Here is a 19,315-nt window from a genome sequence, read left to right as displayed (position 1 = left end):
CAGACACACTGAGCTATGGTCTTTAGTTTGAGCTCTGCGGGACTCTGGAATCTAGGGAGGTACATCCAGACTTCAGTGAACTTTACCTTAAGTGTCTTTCTGCACCAGCGTCTGCCATCAAACAAGCTATGGCTTAGAAATGTCCGTGCTGCTCACTTAGTGCTGCCTAGCTGCACTACCTGCTTCGGCCTTTACTGCGTACAAGTCACTTAAAATACAGTTCTGAGTATAGATTCCTTTAATCTAAGCACTTAGGTTTCAAATCAGTAAACTGATTGAATTTCAACACTGGGGTTAAATTGTTAATGCATTTCTTTTTTTTCCATATTGATTAAATAGTGATTCATATTAACACCATTCCTGCCACCAACCCCCTATGGTGAAGCTAAAAATCTACCCTCACCCTCCACCTAAAGTTAATGTACTTCTAATAGTAACTTTTTAAAAAAATATTAAATGACCTATAATCTTAGACCAGAGAGACCAGAAGCAACTGGCCTTGTCAGTATGTAAGAGAGTTATCTGTGAATAGCATTAAATGACATAAATCACGCTGACATCCTATATGGAACCTCTAGGGCTTTGCTCATTTTCCTTCACGCCTCTCTTTTTTAAAATTTTTTAATTATTATTATCTTTATTTATTTATTGGATAGAGACAGCCAGAAATTGAGAGGAAAGGGGGTGATAGAGAGGGAGAGAGACAGAGAGACACCTGCAAACCTGCTTCACCACATGCAAAGCTTTCCCCCTGCAGGTGGGGGCTGGGAGCTGGAACCTGAGTCCTTGTGCGCTGTAACGTGCGCTCAGCCGGGTGCGCCACCACCAGGCCCCCTATGCTTCTCTTGATCTAGACCACTGGACACTGCATTTGCTGATCTCAACCAAATCAAGGCAGCCAGTGCCACCTTGACATGTTTCATTTTGGACTGTGTCCAGAGACGCCAGGCACGGGATGACAGCCCTCCAGCTCCAGTAGTCTGGTGAGGTCTTTCCTAGCTCCATTTCAGGAGGCGCACCTCCTAATAGTTACATAACCTAGACATAGACCAGAGCCTATGAGATAGGCCCATGTGCGTGTACCCATAAAAGAGGGGAAAATATACACCTTAATGCAAAAGTGTATAATAGCCTACAGTGACTCAATAAGTGCAACAGAAAAGTAGAAAGACCTAAAAAAGACATTATAGTGGTCCGGGAGGTGGTGCAGTGGATAAGGCATTGAACTCTCAAGCATGAGGTCCTGAGTTCAATCCCCAGCAGCACACGTACCAGAGTGATGTCTGGTTCTTTCTCTCTCCTATCATTTCTCATGTCTTTAAAAAATAAAATAAAAACACACCATAAAGTACTTAATCAAATAGTTTCTACTTAAACCTAGAGATCTCCTCACCTACTTCCTATTTCACTTCCCTCACTCACGCTAAGCCTAACCTTGTCAGATAAAGTAAGGAAACTGGAAAAGGTCAAGAGACTGGTACACTTTAAAGATGGCCATTTTGGTCACTACCAGGTGACCCCATCATCCTGGGATTCCCACACAGACATGATGGGCCTAGACCTCTAACAGGTCCCTCTCACCACTGTCACCGGTCATCTCCACCAGGAACCATGTCATAAACCCTCCTGTGGCTTCTCCAGGACCTCGCCCTCAGTGTGGAACAACAGTGGTAGAAACTGCCCCACTCTCCAAAGGGAGCTGGGCCAACACACTCTGCCACTGGAGGAAGCCGGGTCCTGAAATGAGAGCAGCCTAGAATGTTCCTGCCGTGACCATGGAGTGTGAGCTCAGAGCTACAGGGATGCAGAGGTCACACAGGCTCCTGTGCTGACTATGAATAGACATGGGGCCCGAGGTCAGATCAACGACGAGGTTTACAGTTAATGGTATTTATATATTTTCCCCATATTTGGGAACTTCTTTTTGCCCTGATCCAGCTTTCTAGTTCTATTCCCAACTCTGACACCATCTCCCCAAACAATACTTTGAGCTCACCCGCAAGTCAGCTACTAGGCTCAGGCAAAAATTAGTAAAGTCAGGGGCCCCTTGGAATAGACCTAAAATAGACTTCCTAACTTCTTCCAACATGAAAATCCCAAATCTCATCTGCTATAGTCTTAGCTTTAGGTTCCTGATTATTAAACAATTTGTTCTGCTTTATGTCTTAAAGCTTTTCAGCCACCAAGCTGCAAATGCTACCATGACGCCAACCTGACTTCCCTGGGCAGACGACCTCACCAATATGTCCTGAAACGCCACCTCTCCAGAACCCTGCCCCACTGGGGAAAGATAGAAACAGGCTGGGGATATGGGTCCACCAGTCAATGCCCATGTCCAGTGGAGAAGCAATTATGGAAGCAAATCTCCCACCCTCTGCTCCCGTAAAGATTTTTGGTCCACACTCCCAGACAGATAAAGAACCAGTGGAGGGGACAGGATATGGAACTCTGCTGGTGGAAACTGCATATAATTGTACCCCTATATCCCACAATCTTTTCGTTCATTATTAAATCACTCAAAGGCAATGTGTCATCAGTTAAGCAGTCTGCAATATGTGCTAGCCTTTTTCCCTCTTTCCTTCCTTCCTCCAGTTCAGAGTGGGTCCATGAGCCTATTCTCATGGAATCACCTGGTGGGGCAAACACAGGCTGGCAAAATAGCTCACCCAGATATAGCACCTGCTTAGCTCTGCGTGTGGACCATGCTGGAGCCCAGACCCTATAGCGCTGGAGGGTGGAGGACACTTTGGTGCTGAGGTTTCTTTCTTGCTTTTCTTTTTTCTTTTTTAACCAGAGCACTGTTCAGCTCTGGCTTATGGAGGTGCAGGGGATTGGACCGGGGACTTTGGAGCTTCAGGCATGACCATTATGCTATCTACCCCTGCCTGTGCTGAGGTCTCTCTCTCTCTCTCTCTCTGCCACTCTCTCTTTGTATCTCTATTTGAAATGTCAGCCCCTTGAGCACTGAAGACCCAGTGATGACAAAGAATAATAACTATCATCGTCATAAAAAAAACAGAAGAAGCAAATACAAGTCCCACTCGAAAATGACAGCAAGGCCTGGGCACATCTCTCCGGCACGTTTGCTCTCATTCTGTCCCAATAGTCAGGTGAGTGATGATGAGTGCTACAAGTTGCACCACTTTTTTTGTGTGCCTCCAGGGTTATCGCTGGGGCTCAGTGCCTGCACTACGAATCCACTGCTCCTGGAGGCCATTTTTCTCCATTTTGTTGCCCTTGTTATTACTGTTGTTGGATAGGATAGAGAGAAATCAAGGGGGGGGGGGAGACAGACAGGGGGAGAGAAAGACAGGCACCTGCAGACCTGCTTCACTGCTTATGAAGTGACACCCCCCTGCAGGTGGGGAGCCGGGGGCTCAAACTGAGATCCTTATGCCAGTCCTTGCACTTTGCACCATGTGTGCTTAACCCGCTGTGCTGCCGCCCAGCTCCCTGCACCACAAGATTTTACTGCAGAACACTGCAGAAAAAAATTTTTATATGATATGACACCGAAAGAATGAACCTGGGGTTTTGCACATGCATGATACTGTGCCTCATTTTATTTTCCATTTTTGATTTAGAAAGACAGGTGGGGAAGGAAGAGGCAGGAGAAAGGGACAGAGAGAAAACATAGCACAGTACTGCTCTACCAGGCAGGGCTTCCCTGGCACCACCGTGGAGCTCCAACGCTAGGCTTAGCCACGGCCTTGAGCATGGCAATGCGCCGCTCCTGTCACGTAGCTTTCTCCCAGTCCTCACAGAACCGACTGACTTATCTCCTTGTCTGACTTCTCATCCTGAAAGCCCGTCCTTACAGGCCACATCCTACTCCGGGTTTGCCTTTACTCAGTCTGCAGAGACCTTTCATTTTAAATGTTGCTGCAAAGTACTTCTCTCCTATCCCGAGCGTCTCTCCGTCTAGCCAGTAAACGTGCCTGTTGCCTACAGACTGTCTTCTGCGTCCTGTCTCTCCAATACTCCCTCCCCAGCCTCAGCACAGGCCAGCTGTCACTCAAATGCTAATTGTGGCTACCATCTGGCCTTCTGGAATAGCCCCTTCCTGCCTCTTGCTCTCTGCACTCCGCTGATTTCTTTCAGGGAAAACCTCCAGAAGTGTCTTGAAGCATAACAGATAACTACTCTGTCGGTGTGGGGAGGGGTAAATTCCATTTGCATTCAAATCAACAGTCTTCATTAAGTAACTTCTGGGGCCAGACTATGGCTCACAATCAGAAATAATGTGAAAGAAATATGAGATTCAGGGAGCTGGGAACTAGCATGGGGAAGACAGAGTAAGTTTTCTTTCTTGCATTCTCATTCATATAACCCACCCCCTCCATACATGTGTGCATGTGTGCGTGCGTGAGTGTGTGTGCGTGTGCATGTGTGTGCGTGTGTGTGTGCATGCCTGTGTGCGTGTGTTTGTGTGCGTGAGTGCGTACGTGCCTGTGCGTGTGTGTGTGTGCATGCGTGTGTGTGTGTGTGTGTGTGTGTGTGTGTGTGTGTGTGTGCCATCAAGGTCATTGCCAGGGCTCAGTGCCTACAAGGCCCTCCATTCCCGGTAGCCATTTTTTAGTAGAAGGTGAGAGACAGAAGGAAAGACACCTACAGCACAGCTCTCCTACTCATGTAGCCCCCAAAAAGGTGGGGACTGGGGACTTGAACCCAGCTTTTTTCAACTGGCAATGTGTATGTACACTCTACCAGTTGAGCCACATCCCAGCCCCAAGACATTAATTTAAAAATAACAGGACACAGTGCCAAACTGAATGGAAAGAGAGGCAGTGAAATGACTGCAAAGACTGACTGACTGGGACAGCAAAGTTGCATTGCTGACTGAGATAAGGGCATGTGCAGTGGGGGAGGGCGGCAGGAGTCCGGAGTGGGCACAAGGCTTCTGTGGTGGACGTCAGATCTGGAGGAGACATATAACTGAGATTGAACTGGGACAGGTGCATGTGAGGGACCAGCAAAACCAACAGAACTATTAAAAACCAGCCAAATGCCCTACAGAGCCTCACTTACCTCTCTCCCAGGGGCAGAGGCAAAGGAGCCAAAGAAAGAAGGCCTGGGGTCAGGGAGATGGCATAAAGGTCACGCAAAGACGTTCATGCCTGAAGCTCCCAGGCCCAGGTTCAGTTCCCAGCACTACCAGAAGCCAGATCTGACCAGTGCGTAAGTGAAAATCAGCATCATAACCCATAAGTAACTCTTTAAAAAAGACTGGCTGAGCATGGGCACACGCAGGCTGAAGCTCACAGCACCACTCTCTCTGCCAGTCCAATCAAGCCACACGGGACGCGTGACTCCGCGGCTCCCACAGCACTGTGCATGCACCAACCATCTATTCCTCTGTCACCAAGAAGAGGGGACTCTCCTCGGCTCCCGGGAAGACTTCTCAGGCTCAGCGTGGGCCGTGCCCCCACCACACACACAAGGCCCCACTCTGACTACATGCTCACATCAGCCAGGGAGGGAGCACTTGCCTCCACCACCTGGCTTGAAGTAGTTACTGCTTTCACCACTGGTGTCATGAAACAACAGGTGACAGGGCCAGGCGGTAGCGCAGAGGGTTAAGCGCAGGTGGCACAAAGCACAAGGACCGGCATAAGGATCCCGGTTCGAACCCCGGCTCCCCACCTGCAGGGGAGTCGCTTCACAGGCGGTGAAGCAGGTCTGCAGGTGTCTGTCTTTCTCTCCCCCTCTCTGTCTTCCCCTCCTCTCCCCATTTCTCTCTGTCCTATCCAACAATAATGACAGCAATAACAAAAACAATAATAACTATAACAACGATAAACAAGGGCAACAAAAGGAAAAAAAATAGCCTCCAGGAGCAATGGATTAGTAGTGCAGGCACCGAGCCCCAGTGATAACCCCGGAGGCAGAAAGAAAGAAAAGAGAGAGAGAGAGAAAGGGAGGGAGGGAAGAAGGAAGGAAGGAAGGAAGGAAGGAAGGAAGGAAGGAAGGAAGGAAGGAAGGAAGGAAGGAGCGAGCAACAGGTGACCCTCCGGCATTGGGCAAAGAGACACCTCATTGGTGGTGTTGTGTCTGTCAGTCAGGAGCAAAGCAGATTCAGTCCTTTGTTCATCCCAGCTTGATGCCTGGATCAGTGTTCAGTGTTTCATGTTTGAAGAAAGAAAGAAAAGAAAGAAAGAAAGAAAGAAAGAAAGAAAGAAAGAAAGAAAGAAAGAAAGAGGAAGAAAGGAAGAAAGAAAGGAAAGAAGAAAGAGGAGGAGAGGGGAGGGGAGGGGAGGGGAAGGGAGGGGAGGATAGGTGGTCTGAGAACTGTTGCAGAGACCAAGACATTAGAATCTCAAACCTAAAGTCCCTAGCTCGATACCTGGTACCACATGTGCCAGAGTGAGATGTTCTAATTCGTTCTCTCTTTCTCTCATCTATCTATCTCTATCTCTCATATTAATAAATAAACCTTTAAAACAAAACAAAACAAAAAAGGTTTTCATGCCTGCAGCTCTGAAGGCTCGGGTCCAGTCTTGGTACCACTATAAACCGGAGCTGAGCAATACCCTGGTGAAAGAGAGAGAGAGGGAGGGAGGGAGGGGGAGAGGGAGAGAGAGAGGGAAGGAGAGGGAAGGAAAGGAAGAGGGAGAGGGAGGGAGAGGGAGAGGGAGGGAGCAGAGGAGGAGGAAAGCCCAAACCCCTTTCTCATTACTCAGTACCTGTAGCTTTGCAGAGGAGAATGTGTTTACCTAAACTTCTTCACCCACATTTTTGCTTTCATTAAAAACCCTGTTATAAATAAGCATGTGTGGGGTTGAGATATGACTCACCTGGGAGCACACAAGTCGCTGTGTGTGAGGGTCTGTGTTCAAGGGCCCAGTCACAACACGGGAGCACCATGCAAAGGGAAAGCTTCACACATGGTGAAGCACTGCTGTGGTGTCTTCCCATTCTGTCTCTCATTTTCTGACATGTCTAACATTATATATATGTATGTATAAGAAAGAAAGAAAGAAAGAAAGAAAGAAAGAAAGAAAGAAAGAAAGAAAGAAAGAAAATGAGGGGGAGGAAGGAAGGAAGGAAGGAAGGAAGGAAGGGAGGGACAACAGGTGACCCTCCGGAATTGGGCAGAGACAGCTCATTGGTAGTGGTGTGTCAGTCAGGAGCAAAGCAAATTCAGTCCTCTGTTACATATATATACATATATGTTGTTATATCTATAAATATATATATGTATGTATCTGCAAAAGCACTGGGTCCACACTGTGACTTTGACTCTAACAATTTACCCTTCAAAGGACACTTGACATATGTTTTGCATAGGCACTGTCATCAGACAGAAGAAATTCTGTTTATTTCCAGAGAGCTAAGACTGAGCACTAACAATGGGAATTATGGGACGCCAGGGGTTGGAACGTGTCCCCTGGAGACCAGACTGGAAGGGAGCATACGCAGAAGCTTTAAGATAGTGGCCTGGTTAACAACACCTGGTTAAGCGCACATATTACAGTGCGCAAGGTCCCAGGTTCCATCCCCCGGTCCCCACCTGCAGGCGGGAAGCGTCACGAGTGGGAAAGCAGGGCTACAGGTGTCTCTCTGTCTCTCTCACTCTCTGTCTCCCCTTCCCTCTCAATTTCTGGTTGTCTCTATCAAATAAATAAATATAACTTTAAAAAATAAAATAAATTAATGGACTGTGGTGGTCCAGGGAGGTGACCTATGGGAGCCATGGACTCAGAAGTGTGAGGACCTGAGTCCCACCCCAGCACCGTATACACTGCACTGGCTTCTCTTTTTCTCTCCCTTTCTCCTTCAGTCTACCCACTTCTCATAAAATAAATAAAATAAAGCAAATCTGAACTAGAGTAAATATGACTTTCTCACCTTTTTGATGCATCTATTAGAAAACGTGGCCTTTCTCCTTTGCTAACTCACACGTCTTCTTCACCGAGTCTGTTTTTGAGATTCATCCTTCCGGTCCTGTACTTTGCCCTTGATTTCTATACTCTACCCACAAATTCTCTCTCCGAGTCATCCTGCTCTTGCACATCCATCCCCACTGTAGTTTTCAGAGATGTCAATAGGTATTAGAATGAGTAGAAAGGGAACTATGGCAGGCAATGGCGCACCTGGTAGAACGCATGTTACTGTGCACAAAGACGCAGGTTCAAGCCCCTGGTCCCTACATGCAAGGGAGAGGCTTCATGAGCAGCAAAGCAGTGCTGCAGGTGTCTCTCCTTCTCTTTCTAGCTCCCTCCTTCCCCTTCTCAATTTCTCTGTCTTATCAAATACAAAGGAAAAGAGAAAAAGAAAAAAGAGGGAAGAAAAGGGAATGGAGGAAGGGGGGAAAAAAGGGAGGAAGGAACGAATGAACCTAGTTGGGACCGAAAACTTGAGATGATTTACCCAAACCCAGCCTTCAGATGAAACATTACATTTATATAAATCTGCTCCTGCTTGAGGGAAAAAAAAAAGCCAGCCCACTGATGATGGAGTCACTTAGAGGCAGAAGCCGTTACCACAGAAAATTTTCAACAGGAATCCTGTTTTGGCGCCTTCAGAGAAATATCAGGAAGTCATTAACTGCTTTCTTCTCTGCCACACCCTGTGCTGAATCTCTCATTTCCCTAATGGGGAGCATCTTGAGAGTCAGAGTCACACCTGTGTGTTTCCTGCCCCTGAATGCGGCCAGAGGCCAACCAGTGTCTGACTCAGCTCTGACTGTCTCCAGGATACCCAGCTACCACAGTAGCCACAACTCAAGGGAAATAATAAGTAAACACAAGAAAACACACTCATATGTGTAAACAGACTGTTGCTAGTGGGCAGACACCGTGTCTTTTCATCCTTATCTTCACAGGTTCATTACCAAGCACAATACACACAGTTTAAGAATTATTTTTGCCACAAGAATCATCTCCATGGCTCTGTCCCTTGCATATTTCTTTTTCTTTTTTTCCTGATAGAAGGTGAGAGACAGAGAGGAAGAGAAAGAAGGGAAGGCAGCACAGCACCACTCCGTCAATTGTGAAGCTTTCTGCCATGCATGTGCTCCCGTGTGGGAGCCGGGGCTCACACCTGGTCAACTATGAGCTCCAGGTGGTGAGCCCCGTCTGAGCCCCTGGAGGCAAGAAAATAGAGAATCACAGTGACACAGCTATTGCTGGCCAGACGGACTGCCCAAACAATGTGAGTTGTTCTATCCCAACAGACCCATTCTTTTATAAAAATAATAAATAAAAATAACAACAAACTGTGATATAACAGAGGGGGAAGATATCTAAGCTGGATAGTGATAGTGTCCTTACTCTGTCGTGACCTGATCTGAGCCCGGCTCCCAGAGCATTAGAGGAGCTGTGGTGCTGTGATGTCTCCCATCTCTCTGTCTCTATCTCCAGTGCATTAGAGGAGTTGTGGTGCTGTGATGTCTCCCATCTCTCTGTCTCTATCTCCAGAGCATTAGAGGAGCTGTGGTGCTGTGATGTCTCCCATCTCTCTGTCTCTATCCCCAGTGCATTAGAGGAGCTGTGGTGCTGTGATGTCTCCCATCTCTCTCACTCTATCTCCAGAGCATTAGAGGAGCTGTGGTGCTGTGATGTCTCCCATCTCTCTGTCTCTATCCCCAGAGCATTAGAGGAGCTGTGGTGCTGTGATGTCTCCCATCTCTCTGTCTCTATCTCCAGAGCATTAGAGGAGCTGTGGTGCTGTGATGTCTCCCATCTCTCTGTCTCTATCTCCAGAGCATTAGAGGAGCTGTGGTGCTGTGATGTCTCCAATCTCTCTGTCTCTATCTCCAGAGCATTAGAGGAGCTGTGGTGCTGTGATGTCTCCCATCTCTCTCACTCTATCTCCAGAGCATTAGAGGAGCTGTGGTGCTGTGATGTCTCCCATCTCTCTGTCTCTATCCCCAGTGCATTAGAGGAGCTGTGGTGCTGTGATGTCTCCCATCTCTCTGTCTCTATCTCCAGAGCATTAGAGGAGCTGTGGTGCTGTGATGTCTCCAATCTCTCTGTCTCTATCTCCAGAGCATTAGAGGAGCTGTGGTGCTGTGATGTCTCCCATCTCTCTCACTCTATCTCCAGAGCATTAGAGGAGCTGTGGTGCTGTGATGTCTCCCATCTCTCTGTCTCTATCCCCAGTGCATTAGAGGAGCTGTGGTGCTGTGATGTCTCCCATCTCTCTGTCTCTATCCCCAGTGCATTAGAGGAGCTGTGGTGCTGTGATGTCTCCCATCTCTCTCACTCTATCTCCAGAGCATTAGAGGAGCTGTGGTGCTGTGATGTCTCCCATCTCTCTGTCTCTATCCCCAGAGCATTAGAGGAGCTGTGGTGCTGTGATGTCTCCCATCTCTCTGTCTCTATCCCCAGAGCATTAGAGGAGCTGTGGTGCTGTGATGTCTCCCATCTCTCTGTCTCTATCTCCAGAGCATTAGAGGAGCTGTGGTGCTGTGATGTCTCCCATCTCTCTGTCTCTATCTCCAGAGCATTAGAGGAGCTGTGGTGCTGTGATGTCTCCAATCTCTCTGTCTCTATCTCCAGAGCATTAGAGGAGCTGTGGTGCTGTGATGTCTCCCATCTCTCTCACTCTATCTCCAGAGCATTAGAGGAGCTGTGGTGCTGTGATGTCTCCCATCTCTCTGTCTCTATCCCCAGTGCATTAGAGGAGCTGTGGTGCTGTGATGTCTCCCATCTCTCTGTCTCTATCTCCAGAGCATTAGAGGAGCTGTGGTGCTGTGATGTCTCCAATCTCTCTGTCTCTATCTCCAGAGCATTAGAGGAGCTGTGGTGCTGTGATGTCTCCCATCTCTCTCACTCTATCTCCAGAGCATTAGAGGAGCTGTGGTGCTGTGATGTCTCCCATCTCTCTGTCTCTATCCCCAGTGCATTAGAGGAGCTGTGGTGCTGTGATGTCTCCCATCTCTCTGTCTCTATCCCCAGTGCATTAGAGGAGCTGTGGTGCTGTGATGTCTCCCATCTCTCTCACTCTATCTCCAGAGCATTAGAGGAGCTGTGGTGCTGTGATGTCTCCCATCTCTCTGTCTCTATCCCCAGAGCATTAGAGGAGCTGTGGTGCTGTGATGTCTCCCATCTCTCTGTCTCTATCCCCAGAGCATTAGAGGAGCTGTGGTGCTGTGATGTCTCCCATCTCTCTGTCTCTATCCCCAGAGCATTAGAGGAGCTGTGGTGCTGTGATGTCTCCCATCTCTCTCACTCTATCTCCAGTGCATTAGAGGAGCTGTGGTGCTGTGATGTCTCCCATCTCTCTGTCTCTATCTCCAGAGCATTAGAGGAGCTGTGGTGCTGTGATGTCTCCCATCTCTCTGTCTCTATCCCCAGAGCATTAGAGGAGCTGTGGTGCTGTGATGTCTCCCATCTCTCTGTCTCTATCCCCAGTGCATTAGAGGAGCTGTGGTGCTGTGATGTCTCCCATCTCTCTGTCTCTATCCCCAGTGCATTAGAGGAGCTGTGGTGCTGTGATGTCTCCCATCTCTCTGTCTCTATCCCCAGTGCATTAGAGGAGCTGTGGTGCTGTGATGTCTCCCATCTCTCTGTCTCTATCTCCAGAGCATTAGAGGAGCTGTGGTGCTGTGATGTCTCCCATCTCTCTCACTCTATCTCCAGAGCATTAGAGGAGCTGTGGTGCTGTGATGTCTCCCATCTCTCTGTCTCTATCTCCAGAGCATTAGAGGAGCTGTGGTGCTGTGATGTCTCCCATCTCTCTCACTCTATCTCCAGTGCATTAGAGGAGCTGTGGTGCTGTGATGTCTCCCATCTCTCTCACTCTATCTCCAGTGCATTAGAGGAGCTGTGGTGCTGTGATGTCTCCCATCTCTCTCACTCTATCCCCAGTGCATTAGAGGAGCTGTGGTGCTGTGATGTCTCCCATCTCTCTCACTCTATCTCCAGAGCATTAGAGGAGCTGTGGTGCTGTGATGTCTCCCATCTCTCTGTCTCTATCTCCAGAGCATTAGAGGAGCTGTGGTGCTGTGATGTCTCCCATCTCTCTGTCTCTATCCCCAGTGCATTAGAGGAGCTGTGGTGCTGTGATGTCTCCCATCTCTCTGTCTCTATCCCCAGTGCATTAGAGGAGCTGTGGTGCTGTGATGTCTCCCATCTCTCTGTCTCTATCTCCAGAGCATTAGAGGAGCTGTGGTGCTGTGATGTCTCCCATCTCTCTCACTCTATCTCCAGAGCATTAGAGGAGCTGTGGTGCTGTGATGTCTCCCATCTCTCTCACTCTATCTCCAGAGCATTAGAGGAGCTGTGGTGCTGTGATGTCTCCCATCTCTCTGTCTCTATCTCCAGAGCATTAGAGGAGCTGTGGTGCTGTGATGTCTCCCATCTCTCTGTCTCTATCCCCAGAGCATTAGAGGAGCTGTGGTGCTGTGATGTCTCCCATCTCTCTGTCTCTATCTCCAGAGCATTAGAGGAGCTGTGGTGCTGTGATGTCTCCCATCTCTCTGTCTCTATCCCCAGAGCATTAGAGGAGCTGTGGTGCTGTGATGTCTCCCATCTCTCTGTCTCTATCCCCAGAGCATTAGAGGAGCTGTGGTGCTGTGATGTCTCCCATCTCTCTGTCTCTATCTCCAGAGCATTAGAGGAGCTGTGGTGCTGTGATGTCTCCCATCTCTCTGTCTCTATCTCCAGAGCATTAGAGGAGCTGTGGTGCTGTGATGTCTCCCATCTCTCTGTCTCTATCCCCAGAGCATTAGAGGAGCTGTGGTGCTGTGATGTCTCCCATCTCTCTGTCTCTATCCCCAGAGCATTAGAGGAGCTGTGGTGCTGTGATGTCTCCCATCTCTCTGTCTCTATCCCCAGTGCATTAGAGGAGCTGTGGTGCTGTGATGTCTCCCATCTCTCTGTCTCTATCCCCAGTGCATTAGAGGAGCTGTGGTGCTGTGATGTCTCCCATCTCTCTCACTCTATCTCCAGAGCATTAGAGGAGCTGTGGTGCTGTGATGTCTCCCATCTCTCTGTCTCTATCTCCAGAGCATTAGAGGAGCTGTGGTGCTGTGATGTCTCCCATCTCTCTGTCTCTATCCCCAGTGCATTAGAGGAGCTGTGGTGCTGTGATGTCTCCCATCTCTCTGTCTCTATCCCCAGTGCATTAGAGGAGCTGTGGTGCTGTGATGTCTCCCATCTCTCTGTCTCTATCTCCAGAGCATTAGAGGAGCTGTGGTGCTGTGATGTCTCCCATCTCTCTCACTCTATCTCCAGAGCATTAGAGGAGCTGTGGTGCTGTGATGTCTCCCATCTCTCTCACTCTATCTCCAGAGCATTAGAGGAGCTGTGGTGCTGTGATGTCTCCCATCTCTCTGTCTCTATCTCCAGAGCATTAGAGGAGCTGTGGTGCTGTGATGTCTCCCATCTCTCTGTCTCTATCCCCAGAGCATTAGAGGAGCTGTGGTGCTGTGATGTCTCCCATCTCTCTGTCTCTATCTCCAGAGCATTAGAGGAGCTGTGGTGCTGTGATGTCTCCCATCTCTCTGTCTCTATCCCCAGAGCATTAGAGGAGCTGTGGTGCTGTGATGTCTCCCATCTCTCTGTCTCTATCCCCAGAGCATTAGAGGAGCTGTGGTGCTGTGATGTCTCCCATCTCTCTGTCTCTATCTCCAGAGCATTAGAGGAGCTGTGGTGCTGTGATGTCTCCCATCTCTCTGTCTCTATCTCCAGAGCATTAGAGGAGCTGTGGTGCTGTGATGTCTCCCATCTCTCTGTCTCTATCCCCAGAGCATTAGAGGAGCTGTGGTGCTGTGATGTCTCCAATCTCTCTGTCTCTATCCCCAGAGCATTAGAGGAGCTGTGGTGCTGTGATGTCTCCCATCTCTCTGTCTCTATCTCCAGAGCATTAGAGGAGCTGTGGTGCTGTGATGTCTCCAATCTCTCTGTCTCTATCTCCAGAGCATTAGAGGAGCTGTGGTGCTGTGATGTCTCCCATCTCTCTGTCTCTATCCCCAGTGCATTAGAGGAGCTGTGGTGCTGTGATGTCTCCCATCTCTCTGTCTCTATCTCCAGAGCATTAGAGGAGCTGTGGTGCTGTGATGTCTCCCATCTCTCTGTCTCTATCTCCACAGCATTAGAGGAGCTGTGGTGCTGTGATGTCTCCCATCTCTCTGTCTCTATCTCCAGAGCATTAGAGGAGCTGTGGTGCTGTGATGTCTCCCATCTCTCTCACTCTATCTCCAGAGCATTAGAGGAGCTGTGGTGCTGTGATGTCTCCCATCTCTCTGTCTCTATCTCCAGAGCATTAGAGGAGCTGTGGTGCTGTGATGTCTCCCATCTCTCTCACTCTATCTCCAGAGCATTAGAGGAGCTGTGGTGCTGTGATGTCTCCCATCTCTCTGTCTCTATCTCCAGAGCATTAGAGGAGCTGTGGTGCTGTGATGTCTCCCATCTCTCTCACTCTATCTCCAGAGCATTAGAGGAGCTGTGGTGCTGTGATGTCTCCCATCTCTCTGTCTCTATCCCCAGTGCATTAGAGGAGCTGTGGTGCTGTGATGTCTCCCATCTCTCTGTCTCTATCCCCAGTGCATTAGAGGAGCTGTGGTGCTGTGATGTCTCCCATCTCTCTGTCTCTATCTCCAGAGCATTAGAGGAGCTGTGGTGCTGTGATGTCTCCCATCTCTCTGTCTCTATCCCCAGTGCATTAGAGGAGCTGTGGTGCTGTGATGTCTCCCATCTCTCTGTCTCTATCTCCAGAGCATTAGAGGAGCTGTGGTGCTGTGATGTCTCCCATCTCTCTGTCTCTATCTCCAGAGCATTAGAGGAGCTGTGGTGCTGTGATGTCTCCCATCTCTCTCACTCTATCTCCAGAGCATTAGAGGAGCTGTGGTGCTGTGATGTCTCCCATCTCTCTGTCTCTATCCCCAGTGCATTAGAGGAGCTGTGGTGCTGTGATGTCTCCCATCTCTCTGTCTCTATCCCCAGTGCATTAGAGGAGCTGTGGTGCTGTGATGTCTCCCATCTCTCTGTCTCTATCTCCAGAGCATTAGAGGAGCTGTGGTGCTGTGATGTCTCCCATCTCTCTGTCTCTATCCCCAGTGCATTAGAGGAGCTGTGGTGCTGTGATGTCTCCCATCTCTCTGTCTCTATCTCCAGAGCATTAGAGGAGCTGTGGTGCTGTGATGTCTCCCATCTCTCTCACTCTATCTCCAGAGCATTAGAGGAGCTGTGGTGCTGTGATGTCTCCCATCTCTCTGTCTCTATCTCCAGAGCATTAGAGGAGCTGTGGTGCTGTGATGTCTCCCATCTCTCTCACTCTATCTCCAGAGCATTAGAGGAGCTGTGGTGCTGTGATGTCTCCCATCTCTCTGTCTCTATCTCCAGAGCATTAGAGGAGCTGTGGTGCTGTGATGTCTCCCATCTCTCTGTCTCTATCCCCAGAGCATTAGAGGAGCTGTGGTGCTGTGATGTCTCCCATCTCTCTGTTTCTATCTGAAAATGTGGGCCCAGAGCAGTGAAGTCCTGGTAATGACAAAAATAAAACAGGGGAGGGGCAGTGCAGCACCTAGTAGAGCACACACATTAGGATGAGCAAGCAGCAAGGTTCAAGCCCTCAGCACCTCCCACCGGAGGAATGCTTCACAAGCAGTGAAATAGTGTTGCATGTGTCTCTCTTTCCTGCTCCCTCTCTGTGTTACCCACCCTCCTCAATTCCCCTGTCTCCTGTCAATAAATAAATACTTTTTAAATTACAAGAATGTGTAATATTATGAAATCTTTCAAGCAGTTCTGTTATGAATTGGACTGCTTCCCCAAGATTCATGTGTTGAAGTCATACCTCCCAGTACTTCAGACTGTGGCTTTATTTGGAAACAGGGCCTTTGGAGAGGTCATCAGGTTAGGAAGAGGTCACGAGAGTGGCAGCTAACCCGTTATGAGTGGTGACTGTCGGGAGGAAGAAACCGGATGCAGACGTGCGTGCATGGAAGAGAACAAGAGGGGACACAGAGACAGGAAAGTCATTCACAGGCCGGTGAGAGACAAGTCTGGAGCAGAGCCTCCCTTCCCAGCCCTGAGAGGGAGACCTCACTGCCCAAAGCTCGATCTGACGCCATTTACTTATTTACTTACTTACTTACTTACATACTTATTTAGACTGCCACCAGGGTTATCACTGGGACTCAGTACTGGCACTACAAATCCACCATTCCTGATGACCTTTTTTTTTTTTAATTTAACAGGACAAAGAGAAATTGAGAAGGGAGGTGGTGAGAGAGAGAGAGAGAGAGAGAGAAAGAGAGAGAGACAGAGAGGCAGGCTCCTATAGACCTGCTTCACTACTTGTAAAGTGTCCCCCCTGCAGGTGGGGAGTGGGGGCTCAAACATGGGTCCTTGTGCACGGCTATATGTGGGCTTCGCCAGGTGAGATTCTGGTTCCAGATCCATGAGCCGATGTCAGAGCCTGGCCAGCGAGTGTGCGCGGCGGCGGCCCTGCCAAACTGTACAGCCCCACAGCGGGGAGAACTGTGCACGGGCCCTCCCATCACACTCATCACCAGCTCTCCCACTCCTATGTGCAGCCGCTCATCCCCCAGCCAGGCGGGTCTCCCCTTACACTACTGCAGTGTCATTGTCAAGCCTGACAAAATTAAAGATCTAAAAAAAAAATTTTATATTTATTTATTTATTTATTGTCCCTTTTGTTGCCCCTGTTTTTTTTATCGTTGTAGTTATTGTTGTTGTTATTGTTGTTGATGTCGTTCATTGTTGGATAGGACAGAGAGAAATGGAGAGAGGAGGGGAAGACAGAGAGGGAGAGAGAAAGGCAGACACCTGCAGACCTGCTTCACCGCCTGGGAAGCGACTCCCCTGCAGGTGGGGAGCCGGGGGCTCGAACCGGGATCCTCACGCCGGTCCTTGTGCTTTGCACCACCTGCGCTTAACCCGCTGCGCTACCGCCCGACTCCCTGAAGAAAATTTTTGACAGGATATATCAATTTCTTATATAACACATATCTAGATTTAAAAAAATTCCTCCATTAAAATAATTAACAGGGCCAGGTGATGCCACACCTGGTTGAGTGTACACGTTACCATGCAGAGAGAGAGAGAGAATTAACAAGTAATAAGTAAGTGGGTATACAATAACTACAATAGTACTTACAACGCAGTGGCATTTTATGCTATGTTAGGTTACACCTAAAAATTGGCACCACGGAGCTTCAAGGTCCTTGAAGACAAACAGAAAGGGTAAAGCCTTACCTGCACAAGGAACAGATTGTCGGCTCTTTTCTCTAAAGCTGCAGACTGGAGTTCCTGACTTCACCAAGTCGACAGCCTCCAATCACATGTCCTCTTGGAAGCAGCCGCTTCTCCCTAAGGCAAAGGAACCGATCCAAGTCAGAAGTGCCTCTTAGACATGTTAGTTTCAAAAGACTCCTTTGCACAGTCGCCCATCCCACCAACTTTCCCAAATCAGCCTTTGCTCTGAGAACCCACAGCCCCACTAATAAGCCTCAGCTGCCGGTCACACGCAGGCAGGCCTGTCACGTGACTGCGCTTGTCAGGCACCTGACACTCAGTTTGACAGCAGCTGAATTAACCTCTTCAAATACAAGGCTGGTCCGTCAGGCCCGCCTTGCCCAGTCAATCAGAACAACAAACATTTGTTTTCTTGGTAAAACATTCATTAAAAAAAAAAAAAAACAATTGGGAGGGGAGCCAGGTGGTGGCACGCCTAGCTGAGCACACACCATGCCCAAGGACCCAGGTTCAAGCCCCTAGCCCCCACCTGCAGAGGGAAAGCTTCCCGAGTGGTGAAGCAGAGTTGCAGGTGTCTCTCTGTCTCTCTTCCTTTCTAGCTTCCCCTTCCCTCTCAATTTTTCTCTCTCTCTCTCTATCCAATAAATAAAATATTTTTTAAAAACACACTGAGGAACAGGCGGAGGAGAACCTGGCTGAGCTTAAGCACACAACTTAGCATGTGCCAGGATCTGGGCGCAGCTCCAAGTTTTCAGTATGTCAGGGCTGCTGCAATTAAGCACCAGGTACTCGAACCCGGATCCTTGTGCATGCTCTGAAATAGTCTCCTTAGACAGGTGGGCTGTGCAGGCACGAAGTGTCAGGAAAGACCTGAGCAGAACAAATCGGCCACAGCACACAGGCACGTTAGACAGAAGCAAAGGCTGCAGTGCTGGCAAGGGGCCACTGACTGCTGGGAGCAGAGAGGAAGCGTGTCAAGGAGGGGCGAGGGGGCTGCTCATGATGCTTGTGCAACTCTGTCCATGAAAGACCCTGATTTTTTTTCATCAGTACGAAATAAAACAATAGGGAGCCGGGCGGTAGCACAGCGGGTTAAGCACACATGGCACAAAGCGCAGAGACCGGTGTAAGGATCCCGGTTCGAGCCCCCGGCTCCCCACCTGCAGGGGAGTCGCTTCCCAGGCGGTGAAGCAGGTCTGCAGGTGTCTGTCTTTCTCTCCCCATCTCTGTCTTCCCCTCCTCTCTCCATTTCTCTCTGTCCTATCTAACAATGACATTAATAACAATAACAACAACAACAATAAAACAAGGGCAACAAAAGGGAAAATAAATATTAAATAAAATAAAATAAATAAAACAAAACAATGCCCACACTTTGACTTTTCTTTCTCGCATCCTCACAGTGACCCTCCCCAGTCTGTTTCGCTACGTGCTCAGGATCTGAGCCCCATGCTGAAGTCTGAAATTGAAACTGAAAGCCAGAGCCGCACACACAGACCACCTGGCTGCCACCCCAGCTCCGGCTGACTGTGTGACCTGCAGTGAGTGTCTGTACCTCTCTGTGCTCCAGGCTCATCCTCTGTGGGAGGGAAGCTAATAGCCTGAATTGTTCAGAAGGGAATTTAACACCTATAAAGTGCTTCTGGCACATCATAAATGTTCAGCAACACTTATTCTGACTGGGGTGTGTTTGTCTCTGTGGTAAACGCCTCCTGGATGCTGTGCTGACTTTCTGACTTGCATTACTTTATATTTCATTCTCTCTGCCTCCACCTGCCCTGTCACCCGCCAGCTGCTGGCATCAGCCTTCCTTAGCCGAGTCATCTGGAAGCCAAGTACCAGCTTACTAGAACTGTGCGTGGTTGCCCAGACAGTGGTACAGGGGATAAAGCTTTGGACTCTCAAGCATGAGGTACTGAGCTTGATTCTTGGCGTCACATATGCCAGAGTGATGGTCTGGGTCTCTCTCCTCGTTCTCATAAGTAAATAAACACTTATTTATTTATTTATTTATTTATTTATTTATTTCTGCCTCCAGGGTTATTGCTGGGCTCAGTGCCTACAGTATGAATCCACTGCTCCTGGAGGCCATTTTTTCACTTTTTTTTGTTGCCCTTGTTGTTTATTGTTGTTGTTATTATTCTTGT

The 19,315-nt window shown here is 48.8% G+C and overlaps 1 protein-coding gene across 4 annotated transcripts in view; it reads right to left on the bottom strand.

Annotated features, from left to right (window-relative positions):
- Positions 1–19,315, bottom strand: part of RAB27A (RAB27A, member RAS oncogene family) — a 91,457-nt gene that overhangs the window by 38,610 nt on the left and 33,532 nt on the right. For 3 of the 4 annotated variants that reach the window (XM_060178231.1, XM_060178230.1, XM_007535231.3), the window contains exon 2: positions 17,169–17,282. The gene's annotated coding sequence lies outside the window, so the exon portion shown is untranslated. The remainder of the gene's footprint in view (positions 1–17,168; positions 17,283–19,315) is intronic. The other variant, XM_060178229.1, reaches the window with a different exon arrangement.

This window comes from Erinaceus europaeus, chromosome 18 (assembly GCF_950295315.1).
Source record: "Erinaceus europaeus chromosome 18, mEriEur2.1, whole genome shotgun sequence".
In the NCBI taxonomy this organism is placed as follows: domain Eukaryota; kingdom Metazoa; phylum Chordata; class Mammalia; order Eulipotyphla; family Erinaceidae; genus Erinaceus; species Erinaceus europaeus.
The sequence above is the reverse complement of the archived record's forward strand: the minus strand, read 5'-3'. Positions and strand labels throughout refer to the sequence as shown.